Raw genomic sequence first — 18,333 nt, forward strand, 5'->3', positions numbered from 1 at the left:
TCAGTTAACACATAATTCAATGCAAATTAACAGACCTCTATGTTTTGCAGTATATTTGCTCGTTTTCGCATCCCTTTCATAGCAAGCACTAAATTCAATTTCAAACAATTTGAATATAATTGTTCGACCGGTACTTAGATAAGTTGTATAGTGACATGTATGTCAAAAGCTCTCGCTCTAGCTGTTCGTTCCTCCGAAAAGTAATAAGCATTCTTTTTCCAACATTACGGGTTAAAATAATCAAACGTGATTTTCATTGGTATTCGACAATATTTAGATGTCGTTGCAGAATCATATAGCCATTGGCTGTATTTTTGACTATTTTTCATTGTTTTTGCTTTTGATGTCAACTATACAGTTCCTCGTTCTACAAAGAAGGCGTTTCAACATGCTTTAGGGAGTAAAACAAGAAACCGTAGTTGATATTAAAGTGGAACAAGAAACCGTGGTTGTTTTTAAAAACAAAAAATAATAAATATAATCAGAAGATACAGCTGCTGGCTAATTAACATACAAAATGTTGACTCTTGTTCAGAAGATCTTCTCGAGCTGTCGACGTGGAAACAATATGGACATCTAGCATTACTTTTGTATAAATCGAAAAGACGTTAGCATCGTAAAGTTCAAAGGTTAAACGTTACCTTGGTGTATGCTTTCCCAAAAAGGGTCAGATTCCACGAACTCAACTCGTCAGATTTGTAAGATTACATTTATCGGTCTGCATTTAGACATCCCGTTACGACATTAGATATCGCTGAAGTCCCATGTGACGAGATGTAACCTCGTTTATTACTCACGACAGGAACAATGACATCCCCGTTAACGTTCTCGTCGATTTTATATAGCATTCTATTGTACTGTGTCCTCCAATTATGTATGTAGTTGCTTCCGTGTCGCCGTTGAGTATCAGGAACTAGCAACTTTAAGTTAACTGTTTACTGAAAGACTTATGATGACAAAGGCGCGTTCCATGTATTACTCTAGCTTTTGCTAAATGCCCCGTCTTTCCCAACCCTAGGCCTTCGTTTTTGTGTAGACCATCATCATTGTCTGTCTGTCTGTCTGTCTGTTCCGGCGTTTTGTTGTTATATCATAACTTGTGCTTCCCTGAAAAGTCAGTATTTAGTCAGTCAGTCAGTCAGTCAGTCTGTCTGTCTTTCTGTCAGTCTGTCTGTCCCGGTGTTTTTTTATATCATCACTTGTGCTTCCCTGAACAGTCAGTATTTAGTCAGTCAGTCAGTCAATCAGTCTGTCTGTCTGTCTGTCTGTCTGTCTGTCTGTCTGTCTGTCTGTCTGTCTGTCTGTCACGATGTTTGGATATTACATCATCACTTATCCTTGCCTGAACAGTCGGAATTTAAGTTTTGTGTTCATCAAAACACCCGTTTTCTAAACTCTTCATGTAAGTTGCCAACCTCTCTTTCTCAGCTGCAGACTGCGGCAATCAAAACCTCGCAAACTACGGACTATATATACACATTTTAAGTGTAACAGTTTAGGCAAAAATGCTTTGAAAAGAAAGTGAATTTTAATTCAATTTGCTATCTGGTGTTGTAACTTTTAAAAGATGATTGTTTGGAAATAACTGGAATCGGTATGACCATACCATCTACGTCTGCAGGAATTATAATATAATTGTTGATTCATTGGTCGATAAAGCATGAGTTCTGACTCATCCAAATGATATGAAACAGTATAATTGCTACATAACAACCGAAAAGATTTTGAAATATTACAATTCTGTCCGCCGAATGGACTGAATGAACTTTTCGAAGAAGCATATGTATACTCTAAAATTCAAAAGTCGGACATGCAGCCCTCTATGCGTTATGAAATCGCTACACAGCGTATCGCACTGTATCCTAAATAACCTCATTTGTTGTAGCAAAGACGAACGTTTCCGCTTCTCTCCAGAAGACACGAATGCTCCATCTGTCTCCCGTGATAGATATCAGGAAAGAATACCCGCTAGCATGTATAAACGTTACGGTCTCCGGGGTATCCTGATATGCTCATGGTGGTTCATAGATACGATTCGGAGTACATCGGCAGACCGCATCACGTTTCAGGGAACAGTGGCCGGGAAATCACATCATTATCATGTTTGAAGAACATCTACAAATGTTTATCAAAACTTCAGCCATATTGCAAATGCATTATGCTGGTTTCAATCTGAATCTGGATGCACGCTGCTTTCTCGATGAGTTAACATTGCGCAGCTAAAATTTGAAAATTTACATGGAAACATTACATTCCGATCCATGTAGAAACGGCCAAGATTCATTCATCAGCTGCTCTGCTTTTCTCCGGGAGATGCGTTTCTAATGTTGTTTCGTCTTCGCAGACTTCTGAACATGCATCATTTTTGCCCAAACTGTCGAAATATTCGCACAGCGATTTAGGCACGGCTGAGATTGTCCATAGCTCTTTCCATGGTATATTTTAATCCCCTTCGGAGTAATTTCCAATGTCAAGTACATCCAATGCATTCACGAAATCACTGCATCGTACTAATTGCATACAACGGAACCGGGTAAAGGAGAGTCGAATTAAACCCTTCTTCGTTTGACCAGATTATTCCTATTAAATGGCGCTTTGTGCGGCAAGCGATCACTTTTTTGTTGCATATGTTCAAGGCTCTCCATCATCCTCGAGTTACCACACCTGTACACGTAAATGCTCGTCCGTTGAAAGATTTCATCTACAGTACTTGGCACAGTATTGAGTGCAGGCTACGAGAGACGTAGAGCAGTCGGGCAGCCGGCAATATCCACAAAACGCAGGTTTGCGGTTGGACGTTTTATTGAATCTCTGCCGCAGGGGCGCTTCTCTGGTCGGAGTGGTTACGTTAGGAAGTGGCGTCCCCGTGTCCCTACCGCTGGCTTTCAAGGATCCGCTTGATATCAGATACCTCCTAGTATCCGGGAAAATGTCCCTCCCCGTTCGAGATGCGGGGAGAAGGAAACGCGAAACAGCGTTGTTTGGAAACGAGAAGACAAAGACAGCGGTCAGTGATGCCAGGCAGACGATTATAACTATCTGGTGTCGTCGCTTAGGCATGATTAATTACCTGCAAAATATCAATTTTGGAAAAATTATTGCATTCATTTATCACTAAACAATTTACTATCTCATTAAAACAATTGCGATGCCACGAAGAGTATTTTTAGTGTTTTTTGTCTTGCTTTGTGAGAGTGATCGAGATAGAAGCCAGTGATATCACAAACTAAATTCACAGTCACGACATCCTGTATGCTTGTAGATTCAACAGAGTTTCTGGAAATTCATGGCACACTACTCTAAGATACTAAGATGACGGTTAAATATAAAAACTACTCTGCGATATCGCATAGGGTATGTTAAATGTGTGCAGGGGTGAAAGACAAGGCATAGAAAGTGACACATGAATTCAGTAGTTGTCAGGTTTACTCACGCACTACATTATACGTACTTCCTTAGCAGTACCCTTTGATGGTCACATCTGCACAAAGCGACGTTTCAAATCTCTACGATGTGCAGAGCTAAATTTATCAAAATGCGTCTGTACGATGCAGACAATGTTCTTCAAATTATCTCTCGGCTAGCGCTCCTGCACAATGGTCTGTCGCAATGCACTGTGGGAGCACATTAATCTTCGGTCGATTCAACGCAAAACTATATTCAATCAATTAGACGTGTTGCTCAGCATCGATCGATGATCAAACATTCTTGTACCGGATTTCACCAGCGCGTGGAAACCGTGAAAACTGTGAGAAAAGTTCGTTTCCCTGACGTCTTGTTTGTTTTTGTCTCTCAAGAAGAAGTAAAAGATGTCAACGTTGATCCACTCTCGCTCATATCTCATCGCCACGTCTCCAATCCTCTGTTTCTGGCGCCCCGGGGATATGCATCCGACAATTTTGCTCACTCCGTGAATACTTTTCAATCCCTTCCAGTGGCTATTCAGCAGATGTTGTATTTGTTAAGAAACGGCTAGGGGATTCACAATTTGCACGACTTTCAAGAGAGAGAGAGAGATGGAGAGAGATCGAACGACCGCAAATACAGCACGCAGTCTCCGGTGTATGGCTCGCCTCGGGAGACATTATTATCTACTGGCGTAAAAAAGTCTGAGATCTTCGGCGGCAGCGTATATATCTGGATAAAAGAATGCATTCCGAAGTTTGAAACTGAAAGCTTGGGGCTTGGATCTTTTATCCAGGAAAATAGCAATGGTCTTAGCTTCTTCTCAGGGCCCTTGAAGTGGTAATACGACAGATATATTTGTAGTGACGGAGTTTTGCCGGACGTCCAGTTTTAAAGAAACGAGTTTGACAGATACAATGTGTGGAAATCTTTGTAGATAAGCCGTTCTCTATGATTTGAATATTTTCAAAAGTCGAGAGCGGAAAGCTTTTACAGTACAGATCGAGTAATCGAACTTAAAGCCCAATGCGAATCCTTTTTTTGCATTTTCTTCGATAAAATGGTTTGAATACCGAAAAATGCTACCACAGTGTTACCACAGACGTTTTTCAAACATTGGCGACAAACATTCAACTTAAACGACTAAATAATTTTCAACTTTGAAGTCATATGGCCGCTTTGAGTGAGTACAAAAACTATGTGAATAATCGACTAAACCCTTTGAGTGCTATAATATTTCCCACCAAATTTACCAATTTTCATGAATTTTTGTGTAATCTTTTGATAATTTTGGATCGAATTGACGTTACATTTCATTGGCTACAGTTTTTCACCAAAAAATTTGGCAAAAATTAGAAAAAATTGGACTGGGGCACATTTTATAAAGGTGCCAAAAATTGACTTTGGCGCTCAAAGGGGTAATCTATGGTCAAGGATTGAAATAGTGACATTTTCAAAGACAATATCGCTTAATAGCGGGAATCAAAAACACCTCTCCTAACTCGGATGGCACTATTTGATAAGCGAAGGGGCAGAAACATACAGTGAACGTTGTTTTTAGACTACCGCTCATTTTCCGATGACACAATATTATACGGTATAGATCGTTTATCATTGTTACAAGAACTATCAACATATATAAACACTTTTTGGCTTACTTCCTTGTATTGTGGTTCACAACATACAACCTAACATCATTGAATATACAACATATACATGTACCACGCTTCACATATTTCAGTTCGCACACGAACCCATAATGCTCTCTCAAGAAGTTTACTCTTTAAATTGTAGTTTCATTTCTGAAATCCGTTCTTGAATATCTGCAGAACGGGAGAAAACTCAACTTGTTAAAGAAGTTCAAATATACTGCTGTGTGAACTAGGTGTCCATCAGCCTCGCCGAGAAAATATACCCTAGAATCCCTAGGGATGCGAGGTATCGCAGCGATGCCGTTAATGTGGTTTGAAAGGCGTTGGAAATATTGACCGGGGTAAAAGGGAAGGTTGATTAATGATGATGTTGATAGCATGTTCTGAATCTTGGAGAGGATAGCCGACTGTATCGTCAAGATAATGGCAGTGCAAGGTTGAAATGCAGCTACTGAAAGTTATAAATGATAGTTGTCTACCTCGGCAAGCCTCGCCTCTCGCCCTTGCCCACAAATAAGCTTAAACGTTAATGGTCAGCGCTTCGCCCGTTATTTCTATAGTACACAGATGTTCTATTTTCACGGACGAATCCTCCTTTCCTGGGTGCGATCAACAACCACGTTGAATTTGCATCACGGGAAGCGAGAAATTTTCCCACTGACAGCATGACAACGTCAGCTGAAAATATCACCGCGGGTTTTTTCTTTATCATGCAGGTAATTCGTTAGACTGAAAGATTCAAGCGTGTATGGTCTGCATGGTTGGACGAGACTCATACACGAAGTAATCTCTCACTAGAGTAATTCATGAGGCGTATTTTTGATCGATGAAATCAATGTGAATTAGAAAAACAAACAAACAAAGACACAGAGCAATAAAGAGGTACTGTCTCAATGTTTCGATAATGCCAGTTTATAAAATCCTTTATTTTTCCATACGCAATTGCGCAGACCTTTTGAATGAGAAGTTTAACGCTGAAGGGGGTTTGCCTAATCACCATGGTAACGTGTGTGCAACCATTCAGAGCATACGCTGACTGTTTAATGAAGTCCAGTTTACACTTTAATATCTTTTTGTTAGGAACATTAACGACTCAGTGTGATCACCAAGTAAATTTTGCACTTTGATAAAACGAAATGAAAGACAGAAATCTCATTACCAGCATGCAATTCTGCGACAGGTCTTTGCATTTTCTTTCGCCTCAAGCCATTTTTGATTCAGTTCAATATGATAAATGCAATTATTTATGAAGCAGTTCCTTTCAACAAAATTGAGTCAGTATATTACGGTTGTTGTAGTGTAGAGTTCCTAACATTAATGCTTTGGACGAGGTTAGGATTTTTATCTGTTGGAAGCCATTACGGTATGCAAATCATAACCGAGTCTGGAAAAACAATTTCATTTTTTTTAACTTCACAGAGTTTTTAAAGGTTTGTTTACCTGTTAGTGGCAGTGTGGGTGTTTTGGTCATAACCATATCTGTAATATTTTACAGATACCTAGAAGTCGAAGATGCTATACGTCATTCTCTTTCTGATATTTGATTTAAGGTAGTTCGCGCCTCGAAAGTGAAAGACTTAAACTTTTGCTCAAACTTTCCCTGAGGAATCTTTCAACCATTCTCTCTTTCAAAATCAAGAATAAAAATTGGGGGTCACCGTGCAAATTTCGGTACCAGGGAAACCTATAACTCAAGATTTACCGATATTTAAAATTCAAAATGGCCGCTATCCCTTTGTTAACTCTATGTAGAAAAATTAAATTTTCGAATTTCGAAAACTAAGCCAAATAAAGTATTCTTACACCAAGAGCTTTAAAATGAACCCCCCACAAGTGGTATATCAGAAAAGAATTGTAAAAGTTTGAGAGTCCGAATGTCTGTACCGAGGCGCGTTCTGCCTTAAGTTCATTGAGGTTGGTTCAGACTGCCAGAAGACACAGCAGCTATAAAATATACAATTTGTTTTAATTTTAGATTCAATATTGATGTGGAACAGGATTATGTTGTCTAAAACAGCTGGAGGCCACTGCAATAAAAAAGAAAACAAGTACCGGCAAATTACAACATTATGTACATGATTTTCCGAGTTGGTTAGCATTGGTAAGTTAGTTTTAACTTCATTGACAAAACCGAGACATTTTATGCCAAGACAGGAATTTTAGGCCATGGCTCTATCCACAGCAAAGTATAAATGCACTATTTGGTTCTAATCACTATGCAAATGTGAGTGGTCAGGTCTAAATACTGCAGTACTTTCAACCTTGACCAGTTATTCTGAACGATGGACCGAAGCCTCCCATTGTATAGCACATTGCGGTAAAAACTAATTATTCAATGACACGTGTTTTTGAATAAAATCATGTAAAAATTTGGAGAAAACAGTGCGGTACTTTGTAACGAAGGAAAGCCTACTTGTTGATACGGAACGTCTATGATACAAACTGTCGAATGCCGATCAAATATCGGGTTGTTCAGGGTATGGATTGCTAAACTAATTTGCATGTTTGCCAAGGTTAATAGCGAAGGGATCTAGTACGCCTTAGCAACTTGACGATCTTCGTGGAAGAGCTCGGCATTTGAAATCAAACTTTAAGAAAGATTGTATCCTGTGTAGACGATGCAGAGACAAATCCTGAGGGACGCCTCTGGCAGTGAGAACCCGTCACAGTGGTCTGTATAAGACGAATCCCCACTCGAGGATTGAAGACATTGACATGAAGTCTACAGGTGACAAAAAGGTCGGGTTTCTTGAGGTGATTGTGACCCTTGAGGTCAAATAGAGCTAATCAACCACGTTCCCCTTTTAAGATCGACAGTCTGACAAGCATCCATCAACGACCAGACATTTCTGCCATGCTTAATCAGCTCGTCGCCAGACACTGTATTACGTCATACATTCCATGTATGCACATCCCAGCCCTCTACTTTGTGTGCAAGTAAATTTCACTGTGTGTAAACTGACGACCAGTCTGATTTGTTGATATTGTTTTTTCATTCCATCTGGTTTTCATGCAATAAATTTTTATTCCCATCCAATTACAAACCCACGTCAGATCAGAGGCAAAGGCAATAGTTTACGACAGGAAGACTATTACTTCAGGCGTCTTTCTAAATAACGATACATATACACACGGCGGTCAGTTAAACAGGAAGAGAATGAATAAATTTACCTGTGGGCAAAGGAACTTGCAAACAGCCTGAAAATGCACACAGAAATAGACTTGATAAAATAGGGACAGGCTGACACTCAGGACTTGACCATAAACCACAGGGTAAATTAGTGTATTATAATTTTAAAATATAACACGTGATGAAATTCTTGCCTTTTGTCTGCGGTGAATGCACTGCAGGCCTGGAAGCTTAACAGATAGACGAATTAATATATAAATAAATAAATAAATAAATAAATAAATAAATAAATAAATACATACAAAAACACACAAATAAATAAATAATAAAATAAATGAATATCAAACAAACAAACAAACAACGACAATAAATAAAAAAAACAGAGAAAAGATAAGAATATAATAATAAATACATATTTTAGATATTCAATTCAAAATGTGTGGTCCCGCCCGATGTTGTTGTTGTTGATGTTTGTGTTGCATTAGGGTATTAATATCATTGCATAGAGATATGAGAAAAGCTGATCATATGATTGAGAATTGCGCATGCCTTACGGCTTCTGCGATTTCTCGATGTAAAAGTTGGGCTTTTGAACATGAATTAAATCATGCAGCGAAATAATGAAATTCGTTGGATGGATATCATGCGCATGCGCGATCTAAAAAACCCACAGAGAAACTAAGATGAAATAAAACACATTAGGACCGCAAGCTTAAAGTTGTCGTGATAGAGTACAAAGCTAAACAATAGTTATTTCCTGTCATGACAAACAGAAAATGCCGAGAGAGTTTGCCGAGAGAGTTTGACCGGTTGACCTCGCTGTTAATTTTATGCAGGAAATTACAATAACAATGCTTGGTCGAATGACGCAGTGCCTGAGGGTGGGATCACCAGTGGTATATGGGGAGGAGTACCTTCCCGATGGTGATAAGTGGTGCAGATTACCGTCGCCTAGGTGACTGGCGTATACGCGTGCCAAAAGACACCTATGGTTGATTTCCTGTTGACCAGTCGATGGCAGAGTTGCAAATACCTGGACTGAACCATTTGGTTTTTGTGGGTGTCGGTGGTACTTTGACAATATAAGTAAAAATGCACATATATTGAGTTTATTGTCTTGTTTATGAGCGGCCAGTATTTCCAACAGCATAAATTATGTGCATTTGCCCTTGAAGGAATAAATAATTTTCGAATAAAACATCGCGAATGTAACTACATTCCTTAAGCTCGACGTACACTTAAGTGCCCCAAAGAACCATGAAATCGCCGACTGTCGATTGAAGAGATGAGTTTTGCCAAACCGCGTATACAGAAAAAGTGGCAGATGACTTTATTTTTAGAATCATAGACAGTATAGCGAGATGTAAAAAATGTGAAACAGGCTCCCCACCTAGTATCCTAAATGTTTTTGTGTCGAGTTTTTGTTTGATTCGTTTCGAAAATGTGTTCCTACATTCTTATCCGATTGTTTGTGTTAATGAAATGTTTGTTTCGCTTTGGATATTTGTAGGAAGTTTGGATTAGTGTGTACGGTAATGTTTTGTTTGTGTGGGGAAAGCTTATGGCGAGACGCAGCCGGACCTATGTTGTTACAAAAGTTGATAGAGTCGCCCTTTGACGCTTGCGTTTCGAAACCCGAGTGTGGTTTCTCATCAGTCGCAGTGTAGATTCTTTCCTTAGTTTGTGTTTGTGAAAATTATTTTAATGCATTTTAGTGGTCTTGCTTTCCGATTAGCGAGGCAAGTATATTAATTTTGGTCACGTTGTGAGTCCGTTTGGTGGTTCGGTTTGTTTGTTCTATATTTCTTTACTTCGGTAAATTTTGTTTTGACTGGTGTGTCTTTTAGATTTTTGCGGAGGTTTGTGAACTTTTAGGCAATAAGTACCACTGCGGGGTACGGATTTTATGTTTATTGGATCAAGATACTTACAAGTATCCTGGTTGATGTGCTTGTTCTCGTACATTTAATTAATAGTTCATTTACTTTGTTTACTGTTTGTTCTGGCTTGTTGTGTATAATACTGAGTGTTACGTAATTGCCTTTCGCATTCGAGTACGTAATCGTTTGTGTTGACAATAACGAAAAACCGACCCTTGTTGAAGGGTTATTTTCCCAAAATTTGTCCAATGTTTGCAAGCTGGTTTATCGCGATTCTTTTGGCACGCGACATGTTTTGTTTCCTTGTTTGAAAGGGTATCTCTAGAAGTGCGAGTTTAGAAGCTTCAGATAGCTTTCAAGTTTTTGTTTTTTTGTTGTTCGTGGAGTCCAATTTGACTTTTCTTTGAATTTGTGTTGCGATTGTTTGTGTCTCACGATGTAGCGTAGTCACATTATACGACTTTATTTGTTGAAATCCTAAGGTGGTTTTATTCTGTTTGGTTTTGTTGGTGTCCGAATGAATTTTAAGGCTTTTGCCTAGTACTATTTTTCGGAGTTTCATAGTTTGAGCGATGATAGGTTGTTGTTGAATTTCATGTTGTTGTCGGCTTTTCTTTGGAAATAGCTGATTTATTTCCACGGCCATGTTTTCTGTTACGTTACTGTGATTGTTTATTTTGTATTTAATGTTGTGTTTCAGTTGTTTGTTATGTGTACGATTTTTGTTATTTCTTTTAAGTATTTGTGTGTTCTATGTCATCTTATCGTATTTTTTGGTAGTTCCCTTTTTGGAGTATTTGGTGGCCCTGAAAAGGGCCGCTTGGTATGGGTTTTTGTTAGCGCTTGGCGCGTTTGTTTTGGCGATAAGCCTAGCTTTTTATGCTTCTTTTCGCCGATTCGATGTGCTTGGTGAGTAGGTGTTTGCCGCCTTCTTGTCACTGTGTGTGCTTACATGGACATCTGCATAGCCCTTGAATGTGGTCTCGACTTTGATCAAACTTACAATTTAGGAGTATATATCAAAACTGATAAATGATTTATGTGATTACTGTAGCTATAGATAGGCTACATTCAGGACGGGCAGCGACGGGCAGTAATTAGTAGGCAAACAGGTGGTTTTCACCGTGGCAGAACTCGGTGCAATGATACTGAACATTAATAGTAAGCCTGTCACCTTGAAGGTAATGCTGTAGGTGAAACAAGGACACACGATGGTACAAACAACACCACAAGTGAAACGTACACACAGAAATACACGCGTTCCTACGTTGTGCCCACCCGGGCCACGCGATTAAATATGACTGATACTGCTGGATAGTGTTAATTGGGTCGGTAAACAGTCAATTAATAGTTTAATTGACTACCTGGGTGATTGGCAGGTCGTGTCCAACGACGCATATGCAAAGCAGGCCAAAAGACAAAAGCCCCCAAAGTTATTGACAGCTGGCCAGGGGTCACCATGAATACGTAATGAAGCTTCCCTACGCAGAAACTGCGTAGTCAAGCCCTTCTTAACCGGTCAAACTCTCTCGGCATTTTCCGGCATGCAAACTGAATATGCTGTCACTCCGTATACCCAACATCACTGTAAGCTGTCAAATTCTTTGGAGGCATTACTCTTAGAGCATGTATTATATATATATATATATATATATATATATATATATATATATATATATATATATATATATATATATATATGTGTGTGTATATGTATATGTATTTATATATATATATATATATATATATATATATATATATATATATATATATATATATATATTTATATATATACATATATATTTTTTTTCATGCAATTTTCAAAGGCAGCGCCGGGAGGATTGATTTTAACTCATTGAGTGCTATAATTTTTCACACCAAAATTTTAGAGTAACATTTTTACCAATTTTAATGAATTTTTCTGTAATTTTTTGATAATTCTGGACCAAATGGACATCGCGTTTGTTAGCTACAGGTTTTTATCAAAATGTTGGCAAAAATCTGAAAAAAACTTGACTGGGGTATAAAGGCTACAGAAATTGACTTTTTGCGCTCAAAGGGTTAATCCTGAAAATAAGTAGGAAATCACACACTTGATGAACTTTGAATAAACAAGTGATCAGTTTTCGTTGCTCTACATTTTACTCAGTAATCTTCTCTTTGAAATTAAGGCTTTCGAATTCCCTGTCTCTTCAGAAGGTAGTCAGAAAAGGTATACTGACAATGGCAGGTATTCTACAAGCCTCACATTCTGAAGTATGAATAGGAATATTGTAATACAAAACGCGCAGAGAATTTGAAACTCTATACTGAATGTTCCTGTGTTACTAGGCAGTCGAAGATAAGCTGGTCGTTTGGTTCGTTTTCACAGAACATCGCCAGGCAATTACACTTGCCAGCCGCCATGTTATTTTGGATATATTTGGTACGCTTGTTAGATTGCACTTTTCGCTACGGTAGCATAGCGTAGGTTACAGAATCGGAATCTGGGCGAAAGCTGCTCTAGCCTTTTCGTTTAAAATGATATCGAATTCCAGGGCAGCAGTGATAAAGAGGAAAAATATGGAAAGGGGACGGCAAACTAAAATTCTACTGAAATAATGTTTCAATGAAATACTTTCCGAGAAAAAAAGTTTAATTAAGGTCTGGAAAAGATAATGTACCTAATGTCTTTTATTATGTTTTAAAGTATAGAACAGAGTACCTCTAATTTATCATATGGCAGTTGAAGAGTTTTTACTCATGAGTAAGAGTGCTGAATTGGCAAGTTTTATCACTTAGTTCATTCTGTGGTACCATCCACTCACTAATGGCGCGCCGTTGATTCAAATAGCGCCAACTTTCACCTTGGCCAAGAAATACATTTGACGATCGTCGACTTCTACTTTTACTGCATATAGAGCATAACAGGAATATATCAGAATTATCAATGTATTAAGAATACACAACTATTTTTCAACTAACCTATAAATTGGTGTAAGGTGGATGCAACTTTTGTGAAGCGAAATTAACTGATTATTTTCGCAACATATGACACCGCTGCATTCCTTCAGCTCAACATATCCGTCTATCACTAACTGTTGCTTGGTTTGCAAAGTTTTAATAATAGTTTACACTTATGGACTTCCTTACAGGGGACTCAGCTCAACTTTTCTCAGATAATTGCTTTATAAATGTCCCACTTGGCTGGAGATGGTTCTGTGGAATGTGCTCAGGGTTTTTTGTTGTGATTAACGGCACTCCACTGCCTCAAAACACACGACACTCGTCAGCCGACTCCATTAAAAGAGATATCGCAATTTCGAGCGACATTTTGTCTGATAATTTGGGCGGGTTAATCCTTTAAAGTAACGTTTTGAATTACGCTGCCAGCGCTAATGTCATCTGAATCCGTGGCACATTTCGGCCTCATGTGCCCACCGTATTTCAAAAGTCGTAGTATTAAAATGTCGTGTTTTTATAAAGATTGATTGATATTATTTATCCATTAGGCTCCATGTGATTACGACAAAGCGCAAGGTGACAAGCCGTTGCACAATATCGACTTGTGCTCAATTTTGTATCTGCCATTCAGCTGTTCTATGCACAAATAACAGGTTCGATTACTCCAGATAGAACGATAGCGAAGCGTCCCTGTAGATACCGTGTGAAACATGATATTGAGCTGAGGGAAATAAAAACGCCGCACTGGATTATGTTTGACGTGATTGTAAAAGATTGTTTATCGATCAATCAATTTTAGAAGGTAGGATCTGTTACTGTATTAAAGTTACCACAGATGAATTGTATTCCGTGTTCTCACTGTTTTCCTCTGCCTACACGTAACACTGACACTCTCACTAATATCGGTTTCACAAATCATCTTTGCACAGATTCGTCACGTGTCTTTTCCGAAGCTGTCACGCTGCAGATTTGACGTGCGTCATTCACACCTAGCGCGACGAGCTCATCTTCTTGATAAACTTTGTCTTTCACTGGCCGCGGCAGCAGTGATCACAAGACAAAGATTTTTCACCGTAGTATCGAGTGATTTCCTTCTCCATGCATCACTAATAGAGAATCCATTCTCCACGTGTCAGCAGGCAAATTGATTCATTGTGTGGCCTGCCTGATGAAATGGTCGAAAGATAATTATGTCCTTGCAGGTGTTTTTATGATACCACGCTTTTGTAATGAGAAAGGTCATTACTGGCTTGTATTCGTGTCACAGGTAACAGCGACTTTCTGTAAGCATTCGAGAAGCCCCGACTAGGGCAAACATTTCGTTGCATCTTCTCCAGATATTTCCTTAAGTAACAGTTTGTAATAACGGCCACTAATACCTTGTTAAACATTAGCCATTGATTTTTTTACCCTTTTCAAAATACTGAACCATGGAATAAAATATGTCATGCTTTTGCAGTTATACTTTAGCTCTTGCCTTTGGACTACTGTTCGCGACGCATGCTTCATTCATTGGTCAACGAAAGCTCGCATCTATATATATGGCTCAGATTGTACAAGTCTGGCATAAAACCTAGCGGCGGCGAAAACGTGCGGCGTCGTAAAGTTATTTTACGTTGTTTGGTCTGATTATTCTGTAAATTGAATTACCTTGAATGAGTTATCTCAGCGTAGATCTATGTAACACTGAAAATATCAATGACAACGCGTTGGACATGATTTAGTATTGGTGTATTGAAAAAATAAACGAGAAGAAAATGCAACATAAGAAAAACATCGACCTTTATGGCTGTGCAATTATTCAACAAGATCTTCGTTCTTTCAAAAACCAATATTAATCATTCTCTTGACGACACAACGATCCTTAGGGCTTCAAAATGCAGAAGACGGTAATCGTATTGTGTTGTTTCCTTATCTCCAGGCAATACAGCTCGGAAGAAAGATTCAATTTATGGCAGGATGTAAAAATATGTAAATATGGGTTGCAGATGTATACCAAGATAGTATATATGAGAGAGAGAGAGAGAGAGAGAGAGAGAGAGAGAGAGAGAGAGAGAGAGAGAGAGAGAGAGAGAGAGAGAGAGAGAGAGAGAGAATTGTCTTGGAAAGCCAACAAAACAGAATCATACCAAACTCCATGATAACGTTTTACGTCATTAGAATTGTTGTCTCAATAGAAAACCAGCTTGATAGACTGTTAAATTAACTACGTTTGCATTTGTCAAAGGTGGTTTTAAATGGAAAAATGTTTTGTTATCATTGCAAATTTAATATCTTCAGAGCTGATCAGGTCGCCAGCTCCATCATTTTAAGTAAGCTAGAAACAAACTTCACTGACCCTTGTATAACATTGTGAGAAAAGAGACCTTATTGAATTAATTTGTAGTGTAGTGTAGTGTAGTGTAGTGTAGTGTAGTGTAGTGTAGTGTAGTGTAGTGTAGTGTAGTGTGGTGTAGTGTGGTGTAGTGTAGTGTAGTGTAGTGTAGTGTAGTGTAGTGTAGTGTAGTGTGGTGTAGTGTAGTGTAGTGTAGTGTAGTGTAGTGTAGTGTAGTGTAGTGTAGTGTAGTGTAGTGTAGTGTTGTGAAGTGTAGTGTAGTGTAGTGTAGTGTAGTGTTGTGTAGTGTAGTGTAGTGTAGTGTAGTGTAGTGTAGTGTAGTAATAACCAATAATAGAGAAATACACTTGGAGTTCCAAATGTAATAAGCAAGTGACCATTCAATTACATATAATTATTCATTGTTATGATATGACACCTACATCGTCTTTGCAAACACAAACGTATGACACGTACAAACATACATACCTACCTACATACATACCTACCTACATACATACACACATAGATACATAGAAAGATAGATAGATAGATAGATAGATAGATAGATAGATAGATAGATAGATAGATAGATAGATACATACATACATAGGATAGGATTTACTTGTCTTGCATATATGTACATACCGTACTATTGCACCATCGACGTTTGTACGACTCCTCTGTGTACTCGCGACGTCCAAATTCATGTGAAACCTAGAAGAAGCACTGTCAAGTGTCAACCAATTATTCTTCCTACTAATTTGAGACGTACTGATGTGAAATCGACAACGAAAAGTCTGTCGAGTTAATACTCAAATTTGGGGAGTGCTTCTCAGATGCTACTGAGTTTTTCGATGCTGCCTTCAACATCACTCTGTTCCAAATGCTGACTGGAACCCCTAGATGAGCGTTATTTTGCAGTCTCCTTTAATTGACAATCGGCTCCCATAAGTTCCCATGATTTCTTTTGTTGAGCGATGAAATCTATATTAAAAGCAAAGAATTCATATGTTGAACAAAACTCAGTTTGACTAAGACGTATATATCGTTCTCAGAAATCGTCAGCACACGTCAATCAAAAATGAAGAAATCACTGCACTATCTCGTTTCCACCAGTAGCTGAAAGAATTGCGCTTTGCTGTTGCCCATTTCAATTAAGTTGCCCAACACACTATTATCTGATTTTATAATCAGTTGTTTTGAGAGATGCGATGTTGAAATATTTGGGAAAATAACTGCATAGTCACGTATTAATTTACTGTGACTTGTTCTCCATATTTCGACTCACACCTATAAGAAGATTGACGACATGGTGAGGGGCTGACTGATTTTCTTTGTTTTTAGTTGTAATGCAATCTCCAAGGCGTGTTCGCACAACAGTTTTAAGGACCACCGTGGTCAAAAACATTAAACACTTTCAGGAAAAGATCTAATGTATGGCTAGCATTTTACACATCGAATGCTTAATTCGCGGAAAAATACAAATATCAAGGAAGCTTGGAATGAATTTTTCCTATGGGCCAGCCAACGTGATTTTCTTGTTTGTAAATGGAAATGGGGAAATCCACGTCTTCATCTGCCCACGACTTCGTGTAACTAACAAAGCAAAGGCAAAATGCATATGCCCTACAGTGTTGAAACAACGATATTAGACTGAAGGAGGTTCTAGGCTTTTTGTAACAGACATTCAAAACTGCTGAAACAGACAGTGTATCAGTCGAAACGAGTGTATTGATTTAATCACAGAAGACTACTGAGATTTAATTAAGATAAAATTGGGGATTACCCACAAGGCAATGTCAGTCAATTCTATGGTCTGACATGTGAAAGTGCGACCAAATGGCATCACAACAATTTTATTTTCTCGGAACTTAAAGAGACTAAGCCAGGAAAACCGAAATGGCGTAACTATGCCAGATTACCAGGTAATATTCCAAGATTATTTTTGTTTGCAAAATAATCTGCAAAAATATGCAGACTTAGTATCAACTCTTTACTCTCTTGATGAGTACCATATGTGCATCTTCATTGTACAGTCCCAGCCAGCAATCTTCATGTATTGTCATGCGTACTATAGTCATTTGTTGTGCGGAAAACCTATTCGGATTTCACATAGAAAGAAGCAACGATTTCTGTCTTAATCAGCTCCGTACTTCGTTGAGGGTTAAATTTTTTACAAAAACCAATATGTGCATAAAATCACAGGGCAGTATGTGTGTTAATACAGTGTATCTCAAAAACTCGCTGCCAACAACATGTGTTCAGCAGTTTACAATACTCTTATCATTGCGCAGTCTTCCACCGTAAGGTGATATGCGCCGCGAAGGCGAAAGACTTAAACTTTTGCTCAAATTTTCCAAAGTGAAACTTTAACAAACTCACTTTCAAAACAGGTAGTGTCACTGTGCAAATTTTAGTTCCAGAGATACAAATTACCTTAAATTTTTCGACATTTTGAAATAGAGAAATGGCTGTCATCCCTGTGAAGAAAATTAAATTTTCTGCTTTGACAAATATGCGATGGTGAACTTAATTTTTTATTGCAAGAGCTTCAAATGAACCCCTACGATTGGTAGATAAAAATATAAAAACACTTTTGTGAGTCCGAATATCTGTTCCAGGGGACTTTGAGCTTATGGTAGTATGCGCATCAAAAGTGAAAGACTAAAGCTTTTGTTGAAACTTTTGTCAAGGAGTCTTTCAACCATACTCTTTCAAAGTCAAGAATAAAAATCGGGGGGTCATGCAAATTTTTGTACTGAGAACTAATTACCAGGCATTTACCGATAGTTGAAATTCAAAATGGCCGCCGTTCCTGTGTTAACCCTGTGGACAAAAATAAATTTTTCGATTTTCGAAAAAGTAAGATAGTAAAAGTTCTTCTTACACCAAGAGCTTTAAAATAAACTCCCACAAATGATAGATAAGAAAAGAATTGTAAAAGTTTGAGAGTCCGAATAGCTGTCCCCGAGGCACATTCTCTACCATAAATAGTTGTAGGGGACT

The 18,333-nt window shown here is 38.3% G+C and overlaps 1 long non-coding RNA gene across 1 annotated transcript; it reads right to left on the minus strand.

Annotated features, from left to right (window-relative positions):
• Positions 1-1,506: 1,506 nt before the first annotated feature.
• On the minus strand, positions 1,507-16,301 carry LOC139122944 (uncharacterized). The gene is made up of 2 exons (XR_011549551.1): positions 15,973-16,301; positions 1,507-3,070 (listed from the first exon to the last, which is right to left on the minus strand). It is a non-coding gene; the product is annotated as an uncharacterized lncRNA (long non-coding RNA).
• Between the last annotated feature and the right edge of the window lie 2,032 nt (positions 16,302-18,333).

Source organism: Ptychodera flava, chromosome 22, assembly GCF_041260155.1.
Source record: "Ptychodera flava strain L36383 chromosome 22, AS_Pfla_20210202, whole genome shotgun sequence".
Classification (NCBI taxonomy): domain Eukaryota; kingdom Metazoa; phylum Hemichordata; class Enteropneusta; family Ptychoderidae; genus Ptychodera; species Ptychodera flava.